General features: G+C 50.8%; 1 long non-coding RNA gene across 3 annotated transcripts; it reads right to left on the bottom strand.

Moving 5' to 3' along the window:
* Nucleotides 1-10,820: 10,820 nt before the first annotated feature.
* LOC127484644 (uncharacterized) lies at nucleotides 10,821-18,941 on the bottom strand. 3 transcript variants are annotated; one of them, XR_016226817.1, is made up of 4 exons: nucleotides 18,808-18,907; nucleotides 18,397-18,575; nucleotides 12,640-12,764; nucleotides 10,821-11,549 (listed from the first exon to the last, which is right to left on the bottom strand). It is a non-coding gene; the product is annotated as an uncharacterized LOC127484644 (long non-coding RNA). The 3 variants fall into 3 exon arrangements; XR_016226815.1 differs by lacking the exon at nucleotides 18,397-18,575 and having other exon boundaries at nucleotides 18,808-18,941; XR_016226816.1 differs by lacking the exon at nucleotides 18,808-18,907 and having other exon boundaries at nucleotides 18,397-18,793.
* Nucleotides 18,942-19,537: the final 596 nt, after the last annotated feature.

Here is a 19,537-nt window from a genome sequence, read left to right on the forward strand (position 1 = left end):
TTATACAGAGAGAGAGAGATCTTCAATCCACTGGTTCACTTCTCAAATAGTCACAATGGCCCAGGCTGGGCCCGGCTGGGGCCAGCAGCCAGGAATTCCATCTAGGTCTCCCAGCAGGTGGCAGGGGCCCATGCACATAGTCCGTCTTCTGCTGCCTTCCATGCAGATAAGCTGTGGCTTAAATCGCTATGCCACAACCCCAGCCCCTGATTCTCTCTTTTTTCTTTTCTTTCTTTCTTTTTTTTTTTTTTTTTTTGGCAACTTCAAATATGTTGTTCTCTTTAATAAAATGTTCCATGTTGCCTCTCCCATCCACCCAATTAGAATCTATTGCAGTTTGAATGTTTGCCTTCCCCCAAACACGTATGTTTGAACTCCTACCCCGCAAGGTGAGAGAGTCAGGATGTCTGGCTTTGGGAGAGATTTAGGCCTCAAGGGCTCTGCTTTTGATGGGCTCAGTGCCTGAATAAAAGAGACCCCGAGTGAGGACATGAAGAGGGGTCAGCTGTCCACGAAGCAGAAGAGGACCCTCACCAGCCGTGGGGGTGCTGGCCCCTTCGTCTTGGCTTTTAGCCTGTGACACGGTGAGGAACAGATTTCCATTGCTCATAAGCCACCCAGATTGTGGTATTTTGTCATAGCAGTCAATGACAGAATCTAAGAAATAAAAAATTCCTGTATGTGAGTTTGGCCCATTTCCAAATCCCCACCAGGTCCAAATGCCCGCTTGGCCGGGCAGCAAACGGAGCCTGGTTCCGAATGGTTTGTCCAGGCTCGCGGTGCCCGCTCAGGTTCTTCCTCTGAGAGCGGCAGCCTCAGAGTCTCTTTCGGTCACTTGAGTTGCTTTGAGTTGTGCGCTTGTTTCAAGCTGCGTTTGTGGAATTCTCACGGTGGGAGAATCCACAGAGAGACTCATCCAGTGGATTTGCAGCCAGTAGCCTCCCTGCGCCAGCCTAGCACAAGTACCTCCCTTTGAAAAGCATTTTTTAAAGACAGTTATTTATTTATTTGAATGAGTTACAGAGAGAGGAAGAGAGATCTTCCATCCACTGGTTCACTCCCCAAATGACCACAACAGCCAGCACTGGGCCAGGCCAAAACCAGGATCAGGGAGCTTCTTCCAGGTCTCCCACATGGTGCAGGGGCCCAAACACTTAGACCATCCGCTGCTGCTTTCCCAGGCCATTAGCAGGGAGCTGGATTGGAAGTGGAGCAGCCAGGACACGAACCGACGCCTATATGGGATACCAGTGTTTCAGGCGGTGGCTTAACCTGCTATGCCACAACTCCAGACCCTGAAAAGCATTTTTAATTCACTTCAGTTCATTGCAAGAGAAATGGGTTGCACCCTGTCCAGTTGGACCATCTGTCCAATGTCATGCTATTCCAGGTGGCAGCGTAGGCTACATGGAAACAGTGACAGTAGCTGGTGTTAGTTGACTGCTTCTAGCCAGGCACTGTGCTGGGTGCTCTGCATGCATTGTAATTCTCACAGCCACTCTTGGAGTCCCATCATTCAGAGGGGGAAAGCAAGGCTCAGAGTCAAAGTGGCGCCTGCTGCCAGTCACACAGCAACAGAGGAAGATCTGGGCTGACTGCGGGTCGGGCTGACTTCGCAGTCTGAGCTTTGTACGCCTGTGGTTTAGCCTCTTTTCTGGGAGTGCAGGAGGTCTGGAGCTAGGGCAAGAGCAGTCCAGGAAGTCCTCATGGAGGAAGTGGAAACTGAGCTGGTTTTGAGGACTGCGTGGCGAGACAGTTGCAGAGGCATCAGGAAAGGGGAGGCGGAGGACCAAGCAGAGCCGGCCCCCTTGCTTTTGCTCTCTGCACAGCGGTAGGAAAGGTGAACCAGACGATTCTGAGGGTGGCATTGCCAGTTAATTTTGCATTCAACACCTGCCTTGTCACTTGAGCTTAATCTTATTATAGCACATCTCTCCACATTTCTTTTGTTTGCGCAGATTTTACAAGCAGGGGTTTTAAATCAATCAAAGAGCATCTGTGCTGAAAGAAATTATTTTTGTGCACATTAAGATAATTGGCCAAACGACCTGAATTCTCTGAACTAACAAGTAAAACCTATCTAATTCTTGTCTGAAAGAGCAATGCAACGGGAGAAAACACACTCACCAGAATACCTCACTTTTATCCCTAGCACACAATTTAATGTCCAGGAAAATGAGTTTATGCTGTTTGAAGGAGGAGCTGAGATCAGCATACCCAGCTTGAACTTGGCATAGAGACGTTGTCCTTGACTTTGGATGTACTGTTTGTGGTAAGCGTCCACGGCTGCCCTCCGAGAACCAGTTTGAACTTACATATTACACAAATGACATCAAGATAAACCAGTGTCTTTTTTTGATTCCACTTTGTACCATCTCACTGCGAAAGTGCCTCTTACAAAACATTACTTCTGAAACATCAGACTTTGTTTTCAGGTCATCCCATTTCCCCAGGCTGTTGAATCTGTGTTTGTGTCCTTAGATCATTTCTGTGTCTCACAGTTTCAATCCTTTTGTCCTTTTTTTTTCAGAAAGTAATTTTCCAAAGACATATTGCAATTCCTGGAAAGGAGAATTACTTCCTGTTCCTTTTGCACCTCCAGAAGAACTCTTGCTATTTCAAAGAAAGCCAGAACCGAGTGTCTTTCTCCTCTGCACTTCCGGGCAACCCAGTCTCTCTGTCCCTATTTTGAAAGAAGCATTGTGGTGGCAGTGGTGTAGTGCAGGTGGGACCAGGCCTACCTACAGCTCCAGTGATAGCCAGCATGGTGCAGGCCACACTGGGTAATCCAGTTTCAATGCTAACAAGGGTTGGCTCAAGGATGAGACAATCAGCACAAAGATTTTTTTTAAATTTCAGTTTGTTTTCATAATATGCAGGAGATAGAGATAGAGCTCTCACTGGCCGCTTTATTCCCCAAATGCTCACAGCAACAACGGCCTGGGCTGAGCTGCAGCTAGGACCTGGGGACTCAGGCTAGTCCCACACCTGCTGCCTCCCAGGGTGCACATGAGCAGGACACTAGAATCGGAAGTAGAATTGTCACTCAAACCTAGGCGCTCTGATATGGGAAGTGGGCATCTCAGCTGGTCTCATGCAGCCAGTTCAAAAGCCTAGCCCAGCATCCAGCTTGGAGCTGCTGTTGAGTGATGCTGAAAACCACTTTCCTGTTGCATGGGGACCAGGAGCCTGTAGGCCTGGCTGCAGTCAGTCTTCGTACAATCCCCAGGAAATACGCCCTAGGAGGCAGTCAGCATCGATATGTGAGAAGAACCCAATGTCTCACATTGTCCGAGCAGTCAGTATAGTCCCCTGTACCTCTGGACTCCCAGGTAGCCCATAAATTCCTTCTTGCATATGAGTTTCCATTGGGTGTTCTGTTCCTTTTTTTTTTTTTTTTTTTTTTTTTTGACAGGCAGAGGTAGACAGAGAGAGAGAGAGACAGAGAGACAGAGAGAAAGGTCTTCCTTCTGTTGGTTCACCCCCTAAATGCCTGCTACCCCGGCGTGCTGCGCTGATCTGAAGCCAGGAGCCAGGTGCTTCCTCCTGGTTTCCCATGCGGGTGCAGGGCCCAAGCACTTGGGCCATCCTCCACTGCCTTCCTGGGCCACAGCAGAGAGCTGGACTGGAAGAGGAGCAACCAGGACAGAATCCGGTGCCCCAACCAGGACTAGAACCCAGAGTGCTGGCACCGCAGGCGGAGGATTAGCCTAGTGAGCTGTGGCACCGGCCATGGGTGTTTTGTTCCTTACCAAGACACACATTTTATCTAATAAACCCAACTACTCTACAGTTGAGCTAAACACATAATACTATACCTCAAATTATCTGGTCTGTTTAACAATAGCATATTGGGTGATTACATGTGTTGGGGGGATACTAGCTAGGACAATGACCATAGAAACTTACTCTTTCTCACTTAGTAGTCTGGAGCAAATGATCCTGGTGAGCAGGTGGCTCTCTCCCACAGAGTTCCCATTGGTTTTTCAGAAACCCAGGCTTTGTCCATCTTTTGGCTCCACATCGCCCCAGGCCTTGTCACTGAGCTGGAAGACAGAGAGGGAGGAGGGAGGAGCACCCTTGCTTCTTGACAGCTTGGCCCAAGGGTGAGCATTTGGCTTAGCAATTAAGATGCTGGTGGGGCACCCACATCTCGCATCAGAGTCCCTGAGTTTGGTTCCCAGATCTGGTGTCCTCACTCAGCTTCCTGCTAATACAGACCCTGGAAGGCCGCAGTCATGTCTCAAGTGATTGGGTCTCTGCCACCTATTTGGGGCACCTCGAGTGAATTCCTAGCACCCAGTGTTGGCCCAGTCCAGCCCCAGCTGTTGCAAGCACTTGGGGAGTGAATCAGTGGATGGGAACACACACTTTCTTGCTCTCAAATAATTCTAAAAATTTAAAAACAACCTTGGCCAAGAAATGGTACAAACTCAATCCACTCTCCCTTGGTTAAAACTGGGTCATCTAACTGCAAACGAGCCCAGGAAGAAAGAGTGGCTTTTGGTAACTAGTTCATGGTCTCAGCCCTGGACAGGATGCCCGGGACCATTGTGAAGCCCCAGGGGCAATGCTCACAGAGCAGCACGCGCAGTATCAGTCCAAGCCCTCAGCGGTCCCTCGTCTGTCACCGGGAGCTCCGCGGTGGCTGTTGCAGCCCCTGGCAAGCCTCTGTCTGGTCCTTCCCCAGCCTCGTCCCGCTTCCGACACACTCACGTGTTGCTGGCCAGCACACGTACCCCGCCAGGCTCTGGTGGGACAGAAAGGTCTCAGAGCTGCAGAAACGGAGTCACGTTCTCCGCGGACATCTGTTCTCTCCTCCAGAGTCCTCCCTGCTGGCCAGCAGCCCCGCCCTGCTTGCTACTCTTCTCTGGCCGAGCGCTCCCTCTCCAACGTCAGCAGTGTAACAGCCTCATTGACTCTGCAGTGTGGCTCTGACCCTCTGTTTCATGCCCAGTGGGTGAAATAAAATCTTGGTAGTAAACCAGAAACCAACTATGTGTTTTGCCTCCAGAATACCCCTCCGGGAACTTAGCAACTATTTCACTGAACAAAACACATCTCTTTTGGGGACAGAGTTGGGTAGGAGTTTGCTACTAAGAAAATCAATTTTTACTGTAAAAAGTCATTTATTTTGAAGACAGAACTGGGAGGATATCCCAAAATGGTGACAAATATTTATCTCTAGGTAACTGAATTAAAACTTTTTTCCCCTCGTTTGTTCCTATACTTTCCTTTCATTTTTATTTCTATATTTTCTAAATGTTCTACCGTGTATAGCACATTGCTTTAATAATCTAAAAATGTGTATAGCAAAGAAATTTATCTCTTAACATCACTAATAATGGGGAAAATAGAAATCAAAACCATAATGAGATACCACTTCACACACAGGAGCAGCTGTTATTTAAACACACACACACACAAATAGAAAGCGAGAGGGGTTGGTGAGGATGTGGAGAAGTTAGACTGCTTGTGCATTGCTATGACTCTTTAGAATGGTATGGCCACTGCGGGAAATGAGGGCTGCTATCTGTTCCAGCAATTCCAAGAGGATTGAAAGCAGACATATTAACAGACACATGTACACTCATGTTCATCGCAACATTGTTCACAAGGGACCTGGGAGCGATTCAGTGTTTGTTGATGGATGGGTGGACCAGCCAAGTGTGGTAATGAGTACAGTGAAATATTACTCGGCCTTGGACAGAAGGCAATTCTGATACACGCTACAGCATGAATGAACCTTGGAGATACGATGCTAAGTGAAATAAGCCAATCACAAGAGGACAAATATTAGGATTCTGCTTTTATGTGGTTCCCAGAGTAGCAGGTCCATGGTTGTGCCTGGGTTGCCAGGTTTCAGGGGAGGGAGGGAATGGGGAGTTGTCTAATGTGTACAGTGATGAAAAGGTTCTGGAGATGGGTGGTAGTGATGGTTGCTCAACAGTGTGGATTTACCGAATGCCTCTGGATTGCACACTTCAATGTGGTTAAAATGGTAAATTCTATGTATATTTCACTGCAGGGTTGGTTTGTTTTTCCATTTTTTTATTTAAAAGGGAGTGAGAGAGACAGAGAGAGAGAGAGGCCTTCCAACTGCTGGTTTACTCCCCATCTGCCCACAATAGCCAGGGCTGGACCAGGCTGCAGTCAGGAGCCTGTAATTCCACCCAGGTCCCCACATGGCAAGGACCCATCTTCTGCCTCCCCTCAGGTGCACATTAGCGGGAAGCTGGATTGGAAGCAAAGTAGCTAGAACTCGACCCAGGCAGTCCAATACGGGATGTAGATGTTCCAAGTGGCAACTTAACTGTTGTACTATGCACCTGCCTCTCATTGCATATTTTTACAAAGAGATGTGTCTTTCCATAGGCAATCTGACCAGTTTTTGACTTGACATAGATCGGGTTTCCAAATCCACAGTATTCCTTTTTAAATGAATTTATAAATGACACGAAGAAAAATACTTATTAAACTTGTGTTTATACAAGGCTCGGGAAATTAATAAAATATGCCTTATTTTCTCCAGGGATTTGCTATCTAATATGTGAGAAAGACAGAAGCAATTAACTATAATCTACAATGGAATAAAATAATGAGCTAAGTATGGAGAAGCAAGCAATGAATTCCAATTTGATGTGGGAAGGATTCCCAGAGAAAGTGGTGTTTACACTAGACCTTGAGGGAGACAGAGTTTACTCCAGGAAAAGCGCAGGTGAATGTGGGAGCCCATTAGAAAGGGAGATGGAGGGACAGCACTGGGGCACAGGGAAGCCAACAGACCCCCAAGTCCCATTGCCTGAGACCCTGACCAGTACTAAGCCACCACAGGACTCTGAATATGCCTGGCTGGCCAGGCACGGAGGCAGTGGAGATGACCAAGGAAGCAGGATGAACTCAGCAAAGCCAAAGCCAGCCCTGTGTCAGGGCCAGAGTCAGACGCTGGCTGGCTCGGAGCTGTGATTCTGGAGAAATAGCATGCCGGAGCTTCCTGTGCAATCGGGGACGTGGCCCCTGACTGCTGGTGCCCGACCAGGGGCAGCTGTTGGCTTTGCAGTCAGACAGCAAAAATAATAGAGGCTTTCTCATGAAATCCAACAGCCGATGTCATATCTCTCACCAGCAGCTTGGACTGAGCCAGTCTGCAGCGTGTGTCTTCCCCCAGTGCCCACGTGTGTGGACTTAGCACTGGACGCCGGCACCCAGTGGTGCACAGCGGCATAACCGCCGCCCTGGCCCAGGTGGAGAGGAGAGCAGTCCTTGTGAACCGGAAAACCATGGCTGCTCTGTCAGCCGCGCTGTGGGGCGAGCTGGGGGCGATCAGCCTGTGGGAAGGAGACAGAGGCCATGTACAGTTTTCTGTCTTGGCCCTGAAAGATCTTCAAGGTCAGCTCACTCAACAGATGATTGTCCATCATGGTGGGTCATTCTTGGCTGGTGGCTCTTTCTGTTCCTTCAGGCCTTTCGTGTGCTGTCCCCTGCCTTCTCTTGGGGACTCCTGCCCCAGGCAGCCACAAAGATGGCCTCGGAGGTCCCTCTCCCCAAAGTTATAGGAACCAGAAGCACCCACAGCCAACTTTCATCTGCCCGTGGTCAGGCACAAAGTGGAGGGTACAGGCCCTGTCGGGAAACCCACAAGCCCACCCCTTCTTGTTTTCCAGGTTCCCAAGATCCATCCACCTCCAGGGCTCAGGCCCTGGCACGCTCCACTACCCCCTTCCCTTCTTGGAAGACTCCTTAATTCCCCCAGGTGGGCCTAATTCACAAAGAGCTGGAAATTCCCTGCCTGGGGTCAGGGCACCTGGGCCTGGGAACACAGATCCCTGGCTGCCTCTCCTGCAAAGAGAAGGGGACAATTCTCTCCATTGTTTTTGCTGATAGGTCAGGGTAGGGAAAAAGGATAAGCTTCAATTAACTTCTCAGTGCCTCACCTTACTGCACATTCATGGTCTCCCTCCTTGATGCCTGGAGACAAGGTGAGCCGGGCATCACTTCCCTGCTGCCATGAGGTCACGTGGAGCCACTGGCCCTGGCACCTGTCAGCACGGAGTCCTCAAGAGTCTGATCAGATCTGGATCCCACACAGTGCTAGAGGGTTAGACAGCTGAGGGGTGGGGCTGGCACTGTGGCACAGCGGGCATCCCATATGGGTGCCGGTTCTAGTCCTGGCTGCTCCACTTCTGATCCAGCTCTCTGCTATGGCCTGGGAAAGCAGTAGAAGATGGCCCAAGTCCTGGGGCCCCTGCACCCACGTGGGAGATGCAGAAGAAGCTCCTGGCTCCTGGCTTCAGATCGGTGCAGCTCTAGCCATTGTGGTCATCTGGGGAGTGAACCAGCTGATGGAAGACCTCTCTCTCTCTCTGCCTCTCCTCTCTCTGTAGAGGGGTGAGCCTCCCTAAAGCTACTTTAGAACTGAGAATCCTGGCATGTCAGACCTAGGGGAGCACTGTCACTTGGGAGCAAGCCAAGTGTCCCCAGGCCCAGGCCAAGAAGCCCCTGGATCTGAGGGCCTGGACCCAGCTGTGAGGACAAGGCCCTTCCGTGCTGCGTGCTGCATGAAGTGACTCCTTGGAACACTATTCTCTGTTCTTTAAAATAAAGGTCTCGTTAGCTGACTCTTTCCATTTTTTTTTTTTCTTTTTTAGATTGATTTATGTACTTGAAAGGCAGAGTTACAGAGAGAGAGGGAGGAGGAGAGAGATTGTCCCTCTGCTGGTTCACTCCCTAAATGGTCACAATAGCCAGGACTGGGCCAAGCCAAAGCCAGGAGCCAGGAATTCCAGGTCTCCCACGTGGGTGCAGGGGCCCACACGCCTGGGCCGTCTGCTGCTGCTTTCCTAGGCACACCAGCGGGGAGCTGGATCGGAAGCAGAGCTGCTGGGACTCGAACAGGTGCTCCTACAGGATGCAGATACACCACAATGCCGGCCCCCAGAATTTCCTTACAGGAAGCTCCCAACCTCCAGGTTCCGTAAAGTCTGTTTTCTGTCTTAAAAGGACGCTTTGAGAATCAGAAACTGACTTTTCTTCAGATGCCAAAACTCAGGGAGAATCCCTGGGCCCAAGGTCCTTCCATTGGAAGTACCAGTACCAGAGGCCTCTCGTAGGCTCCCCTTTACAGCCTCTCAGTCTCTGAGGCCGCACTCCACTTTGTTCTCACGTCTGGGGTGTACTGGGGTGTGCTTCCAACAGCTCATGGAGAAGCCGGTGTCTCGGCAAAGCTGGAGAAGCTGTCACTTGCTGGTTCTAGCCCTGGCACTTACAACCCAGCTCCCTGCTAATGCATATGGGAACGCAACAGAAGATGGCCCCTGGGGACCTGGATGGAGTTCCCGGCTCCTGGCTTCAGCCTGGCCCATCCCTGGCTGTGGTGGGCATTTGGGGGATTGAACCAACAGATGGAGAAACTCTTGCTCTCTTACTCTCTCACTCACTATGACTTTCAAATAAATAAAAATATAAAACCTAAAGCAAAAAATTCATGAAAAATGGAATTAAAAATAAATTCATTTTGGTGAAAATAAATTTTGAAACCCATGGAGTTTTCTCAAAATATGCACTTTCCACAAACTTTTTGGAGACCTCATATATGCATAGATTAACACATTTTTGCATCAAAATAAACTGATCTTTGCATCGAATTTTCTGAACTTTTGGAAGCATGCTTGCATGTCAGTGGTTTAAGGCCTCTTTTGCATGTCCCCTCTGGCCTCTTCGCCCTCCTGTCTTTGGGCTGGAAGCAATGTCCTTTCACCTCCCCCTGGGTGAAGCCCCCAGAGCATCGGTGGGCATTTTGCCATGCCTGCTGCAGGCTGTGTGCACGGACAGATATAGCATCCCATGAGCTGATTTATGTTGTCCAGATTTGTCGCATCACGCGCACACCCAGGCCGGCTGATATTTTAGGCGCGTGAATCAGAGTGTCTGGCATGGCTTCCTCTACAGCAGAGCTCCGGCTGCAGGCATGATGAAGTTGGGAGGGGAAGAGTCCCACTTAGCAGGAGGAAATTTGTGTCAGTAACAAGTCTGCCTGGCAACAGCACTAGGAAAAGATACCAGGTCCCAACACAGAGCCAAAATCTGCACACGAGTACAGCAACAGCACCCTGTGAAATGAAATTTTCATCCTTGCTGTGCTGACTACTCTCTTTAAAAAAAAAAAAAAGGAAAATAAGCCTTTCATACATGCATTCTCCAAAGGGTATCTCCGAACCTGCTGCTGCCAAGCGGAGACTGATGAGCTTGCAACACCACCAGGCTGAGCCACCCTTGAAGTGTTAGCGTGAATAGGAGGAAAGAAGCTTATGTAATCGAATCAGAAGCTCAGAGAGAAGCTGCAGGGGCAGAACTAGCTGACCCCCTGTGCCTCAGGATGGGACTGGACTTGGGGAATGGCGCTCAAGACTAGGGAGAGACTGGTGGTTAAGATGCACTTAGGACGCCCAATGCCCATAACAGAGTGCCTGGGTTCGATTCCCGGCTCAGGCTCCTGACTCCAGCTTACTGCTAAGGCAGCCCCTGGGGGCTCCAGTATTTGCATTCCTTCCATCCACATGGGAGACCCGGATTGGGTTCCCGGCTTTAGTGGAGCCCTGCCTATTGCTTTTGTGGGCATTTAGGGAGTGAGTTAGCAGATGGGAAGTCTCTCTCTCTCTCTCTCTCTCTCTCTCATCTGTTTCTCTGCCTCTCAAATAAACAAATAAAAACTAGGGAGGCAGATATCCCTTTATTTCCTCCCAGTCTCTTAAGGATACTCTGATAAAATGTAGCTTCACACACACACCCCCCCCCCCGCCCCAGGAATCTATTCAGAAGGAGGAAGAAAGAGGAACCAGAATGAATCCGGATAGCAGACCCTTGTTTCTTCGTCACTGCTGGGTCACAGGTGTGTGGAAGTGAACACACCTAGTTCTATCTGTGCCCTGAGCGACCTTGAGGGTGTCTCTTCATCCTTTCCACCGACTGGAGAATAAACCGCTACTCTTAGAGGTCTTCTCAGCTCTGACTTTCTAGAATTGAATTCCAAGGTCAAAACTAGTTTTCAATCCTGAGAAAGTCAGGAATGGAAAAAAGTCCCCATACATGTTTAGACCTCAACTGCTGGCTCCTGCAGCCTCTTCACGTCTTCAGTCTTAAGTGTTCCCATGAATACATCAGTCAGTAGTATCTGGGATGCATTTACATTTTTGGAATCGGTGTAATTCTATTTGGTTTGATGCCACAGGAAGTTCAAGCCTGATTGAATTAAGGGGTTTCATAAAATGAGTTTTTAAGAGGGAAAGACAATGCGTTGCACATGTTATACCATTGTACTTGTCACTGTTATCCAATCAGGCATGGGTGAGGGCAGGACTTGTGTTTCAGTCCAAGAATCTGCTAGCAATCCATGAAGTCGAACATTTTACAGTCTTATTTGGAAGCAATGGAATTTAACAGCTGAAGGGCCTTTGAGGTAGGCATGCGTCTCCTGCTAAAACAAGGGTAGGAAGACTTGTACCCATTTTTGCACACCTCTCAGCTCCTAATGTAGTCTTCAGATTGTGGGCCTGAAAAATTGAACAGAAAAAGTCCTGATTGCTAAGCTTGGAAAAGAGAAGTGGTCAGCAGCCTAAAACAGGGCCACGTCCGGTCTGAAGGTGCTGCTCGTTCCATCAGGAACATCCAGAGCAAGCTTTAAATTCCTGGCTGTGAGAACAGGCGCAGGGACAACTGGGCAGAGAGACGTCCAGGTCACAGCAGCAGCTGGCTTTTTCCATAAAGTGCAACCCTCTTGGGGAACAGAGTTCAAGTCAACTGAGGACCCAAGGGGGGGCCTTGGAGCTGGTGCAGGCAGAGACTGCAGGGCTCCAGCAGTTGGCTAAAAGCAGGCACGCTTGCAGGGGAACCTGGAAAGAAAGGACTGGAAGCAAAGATCCTGAAATGACCCAACTGGGGCCAAGGGGACAGCACTAAGGGACAATATGGAAGGGAAAATCCAGGGGACATTTACTGCATGCAAACAGCATATTGGAAGGAGACCCCAAGTTGTCACCAATGGGAAGTCAAAGCAGTGGGGAAACAGACTGGAGAATGGAGGTGGAAGCTGGCAGAACTGAGGGTCAGGCCGGTGCCGTGGCTCAATAGGCTAATCCTCCGCCTGCAGCGCCGGCACACCAGGTTCTAGTCCCGGAGGGGTGCCAGATTCTGTCCCAGTTGCCCCTCTTCCAGGCCAGCTCTCTGCTGTGGCCCAGGAGTGCAGCGGAGGATGGCCCAAGTGCTTGGGCCCTGCACTCGCATGGGAGACCAGGAGAAGCACGCAGCTCCTGGTTTCAGATCAGCATGGTGCGCCGGCCGCAGCACACTGGCTGCAGCAGCCATTGGAGGGTGAACCAACAGTAAAGGAAGACCTTTCTCTCTGCCTCACTGTCCACTCTGCCTGTCAAAAAAAAAATAAAAAGTTTAAAAAAAAAAAAAAAGAACTGAGGGTCAAGGCAGCAGGATCAGAACAAAGAGATGAGTCTGTGTCCTGAGTTCTTTGTGGAAGACGCCTCTCCCATGGCTGCAGTGGTCACTCGCAGGGGTAGGGAAACTTTTCTTTCAAGGGCCATTTGGATATTCATAACATCATTAGTGGACCACACAAAATGACCAACTTACCAATCAGCCTGCTATGGGGCTGGCACTGTGATGCAGCAGGTTAAGCCTCTGTGTGTGATGCTGGCGTACTATATGGGTGCCGGTCTCAGCTGCTCCTCTTCCAATCCACCTCCTTGCTAATGAGCCTGCAAGAGCAGTAGAAGATGACCCAAGCATTTGGACCCCGGCTATTCACATAGGAGACCTGGATGGAGTTCCTGACTCCTGGCTTCAGCCTGGCCTAGCCCCAGCTGTTGCAGCCATTTGGAAAGTAAACCAGTGGTTAGAAGATTGATCTCTCTCTTTCTGGAACTGCCTTCAAAATAAATATTAAAAAAAAATTTACCCTGCTTTAGATTTTTAAAAAAACCTTTATATATTTATTTGAAAGAGGGAGAAAGATCTTCTATCTACTGGTTCACTCCTCAAATGGCCACAATGCCCAGCACTGGACCAAGCAGAAGCCAGGAGCCTGGAATTCTATCTGGGTTTCCCATGTGGGTGGCAGGCAGGGACCCAAGCAGTTGGGCCTTCTGCTGCTTTCCCAGGCACATTAGCAAAGAGCTGGATCAGAAGTGGGGCAGCTGGGACTCAAACCGGTGCTCATATGCAGGCGGCAGCTTAATTCACTGTACCGCCACGCTGGGCCCAGATGACTGAAATTTGAATGCCACCTGAGGTTGTCTTGGCAGGGCCAGGCCACATGATTTCACAGGCCTTTTACAGCCCATGGGCTGGGCGTTCCCCACCCTGCAAAAGGAAGTATCTAGTAGCTTGGACAAAGACAATGGAACAAAAGAATTAAAAATCAACTAAGACTTCTTCCCTTTAGACCATGCCCTTGAATTTTAGGAGTAAGTACGAGAACCACAGTCTCTCCCTCTCCATTGTGCTTCTGCGCAAGTACAAGAGACCTTGCAGAAAAGGGTTGGAGCTTTTGGAGTTTGCATACAGAACCCACATAGTCTAAGGATATCCGTTATCTCATACAACAGGAATCCAGCTGAGAAGAGCAGTGCCAGGGTGATTTAGAGCAGAGCCCAGAGCTGATGACAAGGACCCAGAGCCTGCACACCCACTCCCTTCCCATTCTTCAAGGGGTCCTCTGAGGATGGCTCTTCCTCGTGTCCTCTGGAGGTTTAGGCATCAACCCAGACAACAATGTTAAAGGCAGAGGAAAGACAAAACCTTTCCCTTGTATATGCTTTAAAAAAAAGATTTATTTATTTATTTGAAAGAGTTACAGAGAGAGGGAAGGAGAGGCAGAGAGAGAGAGTCTTCCATCTGCTCATTCACTCCCCAGTTGGCCTCAATGGCTGGAGCTGTGCCAATCCAAAGGAGTCAGGAGCTTCTTCTGGGTCTCCCACATAGGTGCAGGGACCCAAGGACTTGGGCCATGTTCTACTGCTTTCCCAGGCCATAGCAGAGAGCTGGATTGGAAATGGAGCAGTCAGGACTTGAACTGGCACCCATATAGGATGCCAGTACTGCAGGTGGCGGCTTTACCCGCTAAGCCACAGCACTGGCCCCTGTATATGCTTCTTAGGAGCCAGGAGTCCCTTCCCAGGAGAGTCTCCCTACCTTTCCCTCACCTCTTTTCAGCAGAACTGCATCACACTCCTGTGCCTGGGGGGAAAGAGCTCAACAGGCAGAGGGGGCAGATAAAGTCTCCTGTGGGACCTTGCCCTGAGGCCCATGGCAGAATTGGGACTGGCCTCACAGAGGCGAAGGGGTGAAGGTCCAAACTGCGCGTGGAATTGCTCTGGTTAGTAGGAAAGGGAAGGGCACAGGATGTCCCTGAGCCACACCAGCTCTGGCTCGCCGCTGGCTCCCTGCCTTCCCCCATCCTTTGTGGACAACTATAACAGAGAAGTAGTGGAGGTGACACAGCCAAGGCTTCTCAGAAAAGGCAACTCTCAAATCCAGCCCCTCTGATTCAGTCGGACGCACTGTCTACTGTCGCTCCCCCTCTTCGTGGAGGAGCAACACAGGACCCTGCGCTGTTCTTTCGTCTGCTCGGCCCTCCCCGGGTTGACTGCTGGTTCTTCCCGGGTTGGCTGCTGTCCCTTCCACCTCCGTGGAAGGGCAGTTCCCCCTGGCCGCATTCCCCACTTCCGCAGGGGAGCGGCACACCGCCGGCCGGCTCTCTGGGGGGCTGCACAGGCGTTCCTTCAGCTAGATGTTCCCCTTAGATGTTCCTGGTGCATGCCGTCTCTCTCCTCCTTTATAGTCCTCCTCCGCCAATCCTAACTCGGCTGCCCACACGCCGAGTACGCTGCTCTCCAATCAGGAGCAAGTCCTACAGTTTATTGGTTGAACTGGAGGCAGCTGGGTAGAAGCTGTTTTCTCCTCTCCCAGCGCCATATTGTAGGAGAGCAGATGCATAGAATAAGTCTTAATTCCAGTAACTTAGTCTAGTCCGAGCTGCTCCCCACAGAGGAGAGCAGATGCATAGAATAAGTCTTAATTCCAGTAACTTAGTCTAGTCCGAGCTGCTCCCCACAGATCCCCCTTTCTTTTTATTTTTTGGCGTTGATACGCGCCTGTCTTCGGTGTCCCGCGGCACACACTCTGCTCTACTTGCTAGAGTTGCCACAGGCTCTTACAAGTCCTATCAATCAGGAAAACCGAATCCGGGTCCTCTCTTCGCCATTGTGAGGAGGTTTTTAGGCGCTGATGCGTGCCTGTGTTCGGTGCCCTGCAGCGCATGCTCTGCTCTGCCCGCAGGGGCTTACAAAACCTATCAGGCAAACCGAATCCAAGCCTTCTCATTGCCGTATTGTGGGGGAGACTTATTAGTGTTGGTTTGTGCCTATCTTCGGTGACCTGCAGCTCATGCTTTGGTCGAGCTGCTTGCTGGTGCTTACCGCCTTAAATCAGGCAGACCGAATCCAAGCCTCCTAATTGTTGCATTGTGGGGAAGCCTTACTGATGTTAATTCGTGCCTGTCTTCGGTGACCTGCGGCGCATAAGCTGCTAGCCGCCCAGGTGCTCATCGCCTCACTTAATCAGGCAGACCGAATCCAAGCTCTCACATTGCAGTGTTGTAGGGAGGCCTTTCTATTTCTCTATTTCTCTATCTCCGGGCATTCCTATTTCTCCCATTTTACTTCTATCTTCCAGCATTCCTATTTCTCTCATCTTACTTCTAAACTTCTGTTTCTCTTATCCCTGCGGCTTCCCGGTGCCTCGCCCTGCCGGCAGCTTCACGGCTCCACGCGGCTTCCCGGCGCCTCGCCCCGCCGGCGGGCTCCGCCCCGAGGCTGCTTCTCGGCGGCTCGCCCCGCGGCAGCTTCACGGCTCTGCGCGGCTTCCCGGCGCCTCGCCCCGCCGGCGGGTTCCCGGCTCTGCGCGCACGCTCCGCGGTCTCCACACACTTCGCGCCCGCACCACGGCCTCGCGCCAATGCCCCGTGCTCTCTCTGCACGCGGCGGCTTCCGCGAATGTTTCTGCCACCACCGGCATTCAGTCCAAGTTCCCCGGACTAACCTGGCGAATCCTGGCGGCCCACGTCTCTGCCTCTGGTTCCAGATCTTCGCCTCTTGCTCCCCAGGGTGACTTGAAGAATTCCAAGATGGCTTGGCCTGCACTCGCGGCTTCATCCTCCCTAACATTTTTCTCTACCCGGTGTGTTTCCCTAAGTTTTCTTCCAACAATATTCCTCCCTCATTTCTCCTGGCCTCTCCCCACAGTCCGTATCCAAGTCTAAGTTTATTATAGGTTTCACTTTCACTTTCAACCTGCAGTCCGTATCTGAGTCTAAGTTTCTTCTTGCTTTCACTTTAAATCCTAACTTCTTTCCCACAGTCCATATCCGAGTCCAAGCCTCCTCCAGGTTTCACTTTCGCTTTCAATCTCCTAGCTTCCCCGCCATAGTCCGCATCCGAGTCTATGCCTAGGCTTTCAATAGCTTCTTCCGGCACCTTTCTTTTCCGGCTTTCCCCTAGGCTCTTCGCTAGTCTCTCTCTCCGGTATTTTCCTGCTTCTTCCCGTTTCTTCCCTCCTAAGTTTGCTATCCGAGTCACGGCACCATTATGTCGCTCCCCCTCTTCGTGGAGGAGCAACACAGGACCCTGCGCTGTTCTTTCGTCTGCTCGGCCCTCCCCGGGTTGACTGCTGGTTCTTCCCGGGTTGGCTGCTGTCCCTTCCACCTCCGTGGAAGGGCAGTTCCCCCTGGCCGCATTCCCCACTTCCGCAGGGGAGCGGCACACCGCCGGCCGGCTCTCTGGGGGGCTGCACAGGCGTTCCTTCAGCTAGATGTTCCCCTTAGATGTTCCTGGTGCATGCCGTCTCTCTCCTCCTTTATAGTCCTCCTCCGCCAATCCTAACTCGGCTGCCCACACGCCGAGTACGCTGCTCTCCAATCAGGAGCAAGTCCTACAGTTTATTGGTTGAACTGGAGGCAGCTGGGTAGAAGCTGTTTTCTCCTCTCCCAGCGCCATATTGTAGGAGAGCAGATGCATAGAATAAGTCTTAATTCCAGTAACTTAGTCTAGTCCGAGCTGCTCCCCACAGAGGAGAGCAGATGCATAGAATAAGTCTTAATTCCAGTAACTTAGTCTAGTCCGAGCTGCTCCCCACAGTCTACCCCACTGCACGGTTCTTTCTTGTAACATTTAATCGTGTTGGCTAAGGCTCAAGGTGAGGACATGGCCGTGAAATGAGAAGACACATCCAACACTGTGATAATGAGATGTGGCCATTTTGGTGGAAACAGCAAGGGGCTCAGAATCAGACGGATCTGGCTTGAGTTGGCTCCATTGTCTGGCTGAGAGGCACTGGCACTTCCGTCATCAGCCTAGGCCCGCCTCCACCACACTCCTTTGCATGGGAGTCCCTTCAAGAGAGGCAGTGCTGTGAGGGATGCCATGCAGATGATGTAAAGTCCATGGACAATGGCTTAGCTGGGGAGAGACAGGAACCACATACCCCCATTTTCTCTCCTCTCACCTGGTGTCCATTACTGCTACAGCTTGAACACGATTTACCCCAACTCCTGCAGATGGTTAAGTCCCACAGTCACCTACCAATGGTACATAACAGGGTGTAGGCTTGATGTGATGATGGTGTTTGGAGGTCAGGCCTTAAGGATGTGGTGGGATTGGATCAGATTTCTAGGGTGGAGTCCGTTGGCTTGGGAAGGAGAGAGCACAGGGCTGAGTCTGCTCCATGTCTCTCTGCTTCCCACTGTGCCGCATGGTCTCCCTTCCACACGCATTCCACCACCCACCCCCTCATCAGACTCCAGACCAATGGGGTCGCCCATCTTGGACTGTGAACCTCCATAACCAGGAGCTGAAATAAATCTTCCTTCATAAGTACCTTGTCTTGAGCATTTTAGCTACAGTAATGAAAATCTATAATTACTACCCACCCACCTTGGCCAACCCCAACCAGAAGCCAAAGAGAAACAGAAGGGCGGGTAATGATGGGGAGGGGCCAGATGGGCAAAGGAGAGGAGCCAGAATGGTTGCTGGCCGTGCCTGCTCCATACCAGATGTGCAGGCGGAAATGGATGTCACTTCCAAGCTTGCTTCTTTCTCTGAGAAGTTTGCTTTATTTTCAGAATCCCTAAGTCAAGTTCTAGAAGAAAGAAAAGTCATACTTCTCACAGATGGAAGCAGGCTTGGCACTCTAGGCCGTGGATGAGGGACCATGGCTCCCAGCCCCCCTGCCCCTCTCCCCTCTCATTTTCCGGCCTCTGCAGATATACAATGGGCCATCCTCTCAGGCTGAGTCCACGTGCCCCACAAGCTCCTCCACTCTAGCTGCACTGACCTGTGGGGCAGCCGGATGCTCACGAGCAAGTCTGCCAGCAGCCATGGTATCAGCGGCCACGGCATCCGTCTTCTGCTATGGTGACAGCATCAACAGCGGCAGATCTCAAGGAGATTTTCCTTGAGTGGGGGTGATTCCTGCTGACCAGCGTTGACACAGCCGCGCTGCCTTCCCTGTGCCTGTCCATGACCAGAGAGTGATGACAGGCCACTAGGCCACTCTCAACTCAAGAGCTGGGCGTCTGGAGCCCCCCCTGCGCCTTCTGCCAGCTCGGGATGAGTCAGTGCGCGGTGAGAGTGAATGAAGTACAAATGGAGACTGAGAAGCAGGGGCGTTTGACTCCCATGACTCTCACGGCACCTTGGCTCCCCCATCGCCTCGATGCCTCCGGTATTCATTTGCCCTCCTCACCTTGTTCTCATTCCAGAGCCCTCGTTCTGAGACCTCCACCTGCAGATTCGGGAGGAAGATCCAGCACTTCCGCCCAGCTCGCTCCACTGCTGCGGGCGGAGCGCACTTCCCAGTGCCAGAAGAAAACCAGCTTCGTTCCAGAGCAGGCCGGGCCCCTCAGCCCTGATTTACCTGAGATGCCGCCTGCACAGGGCCTCCTGTTCTGACTAAGATGTTGGGTGCTGCTTCCTGCTTATTTACCGGACAAATGCCTGGTGACTTGACTCATAGGCGTTGCAATCTTTACACATGCCTTCCTTTTCACCCCTTACTCAACTGTTGAGCGAGCCAGAGAGAACAGATTTTTAATTGGATTCCTGCTTTGATAAGATCTCATGTGTTCCCTTTAAACACCTAGAGGACTTTTTATCTTCCTGTTCTGCTAACTTGTAGTGGGGTTGGAGTGGGGGCAGCTGTTCTCAGCAATAAGAAATGTCTCGGTAATTACAAGGTAATTTAGAAATGCATAGATCATTCCACAAATGGGGAGGATTCAGTACAAGTCATGTTCCTTCTCAAAAGCAGCCGTTGCCTTTACGTAATGGATGTGTGGAAGAACGTGCTGTCTTCTGTGCCTAGAGTTATTTGCTTCAGTTATCTTGGTGAGCTTCAATTCTGCCTCCTCCTCTTCCTTTGAAAGAGAGAACATTGTTTATTCAGAAGGATATCCAGTTCTCTCCTAATGCATCAG

This window comes from Oryctolagus cuniculus, chromosome 20 (genome assembly GCF_051225735.1).
Source record: "Oryctolagus cuniculus isolate XC-2025 breed Fujian yellow rabbit chromosome 20, ASM5122573v1, whole genome shotgun sequence".
NCBI lineage: Eukaryota > Metazoa > Chordata > Mammalia > Lagomorpha > Leporidae > Oryctolagus > Oryctolagus cuniculus.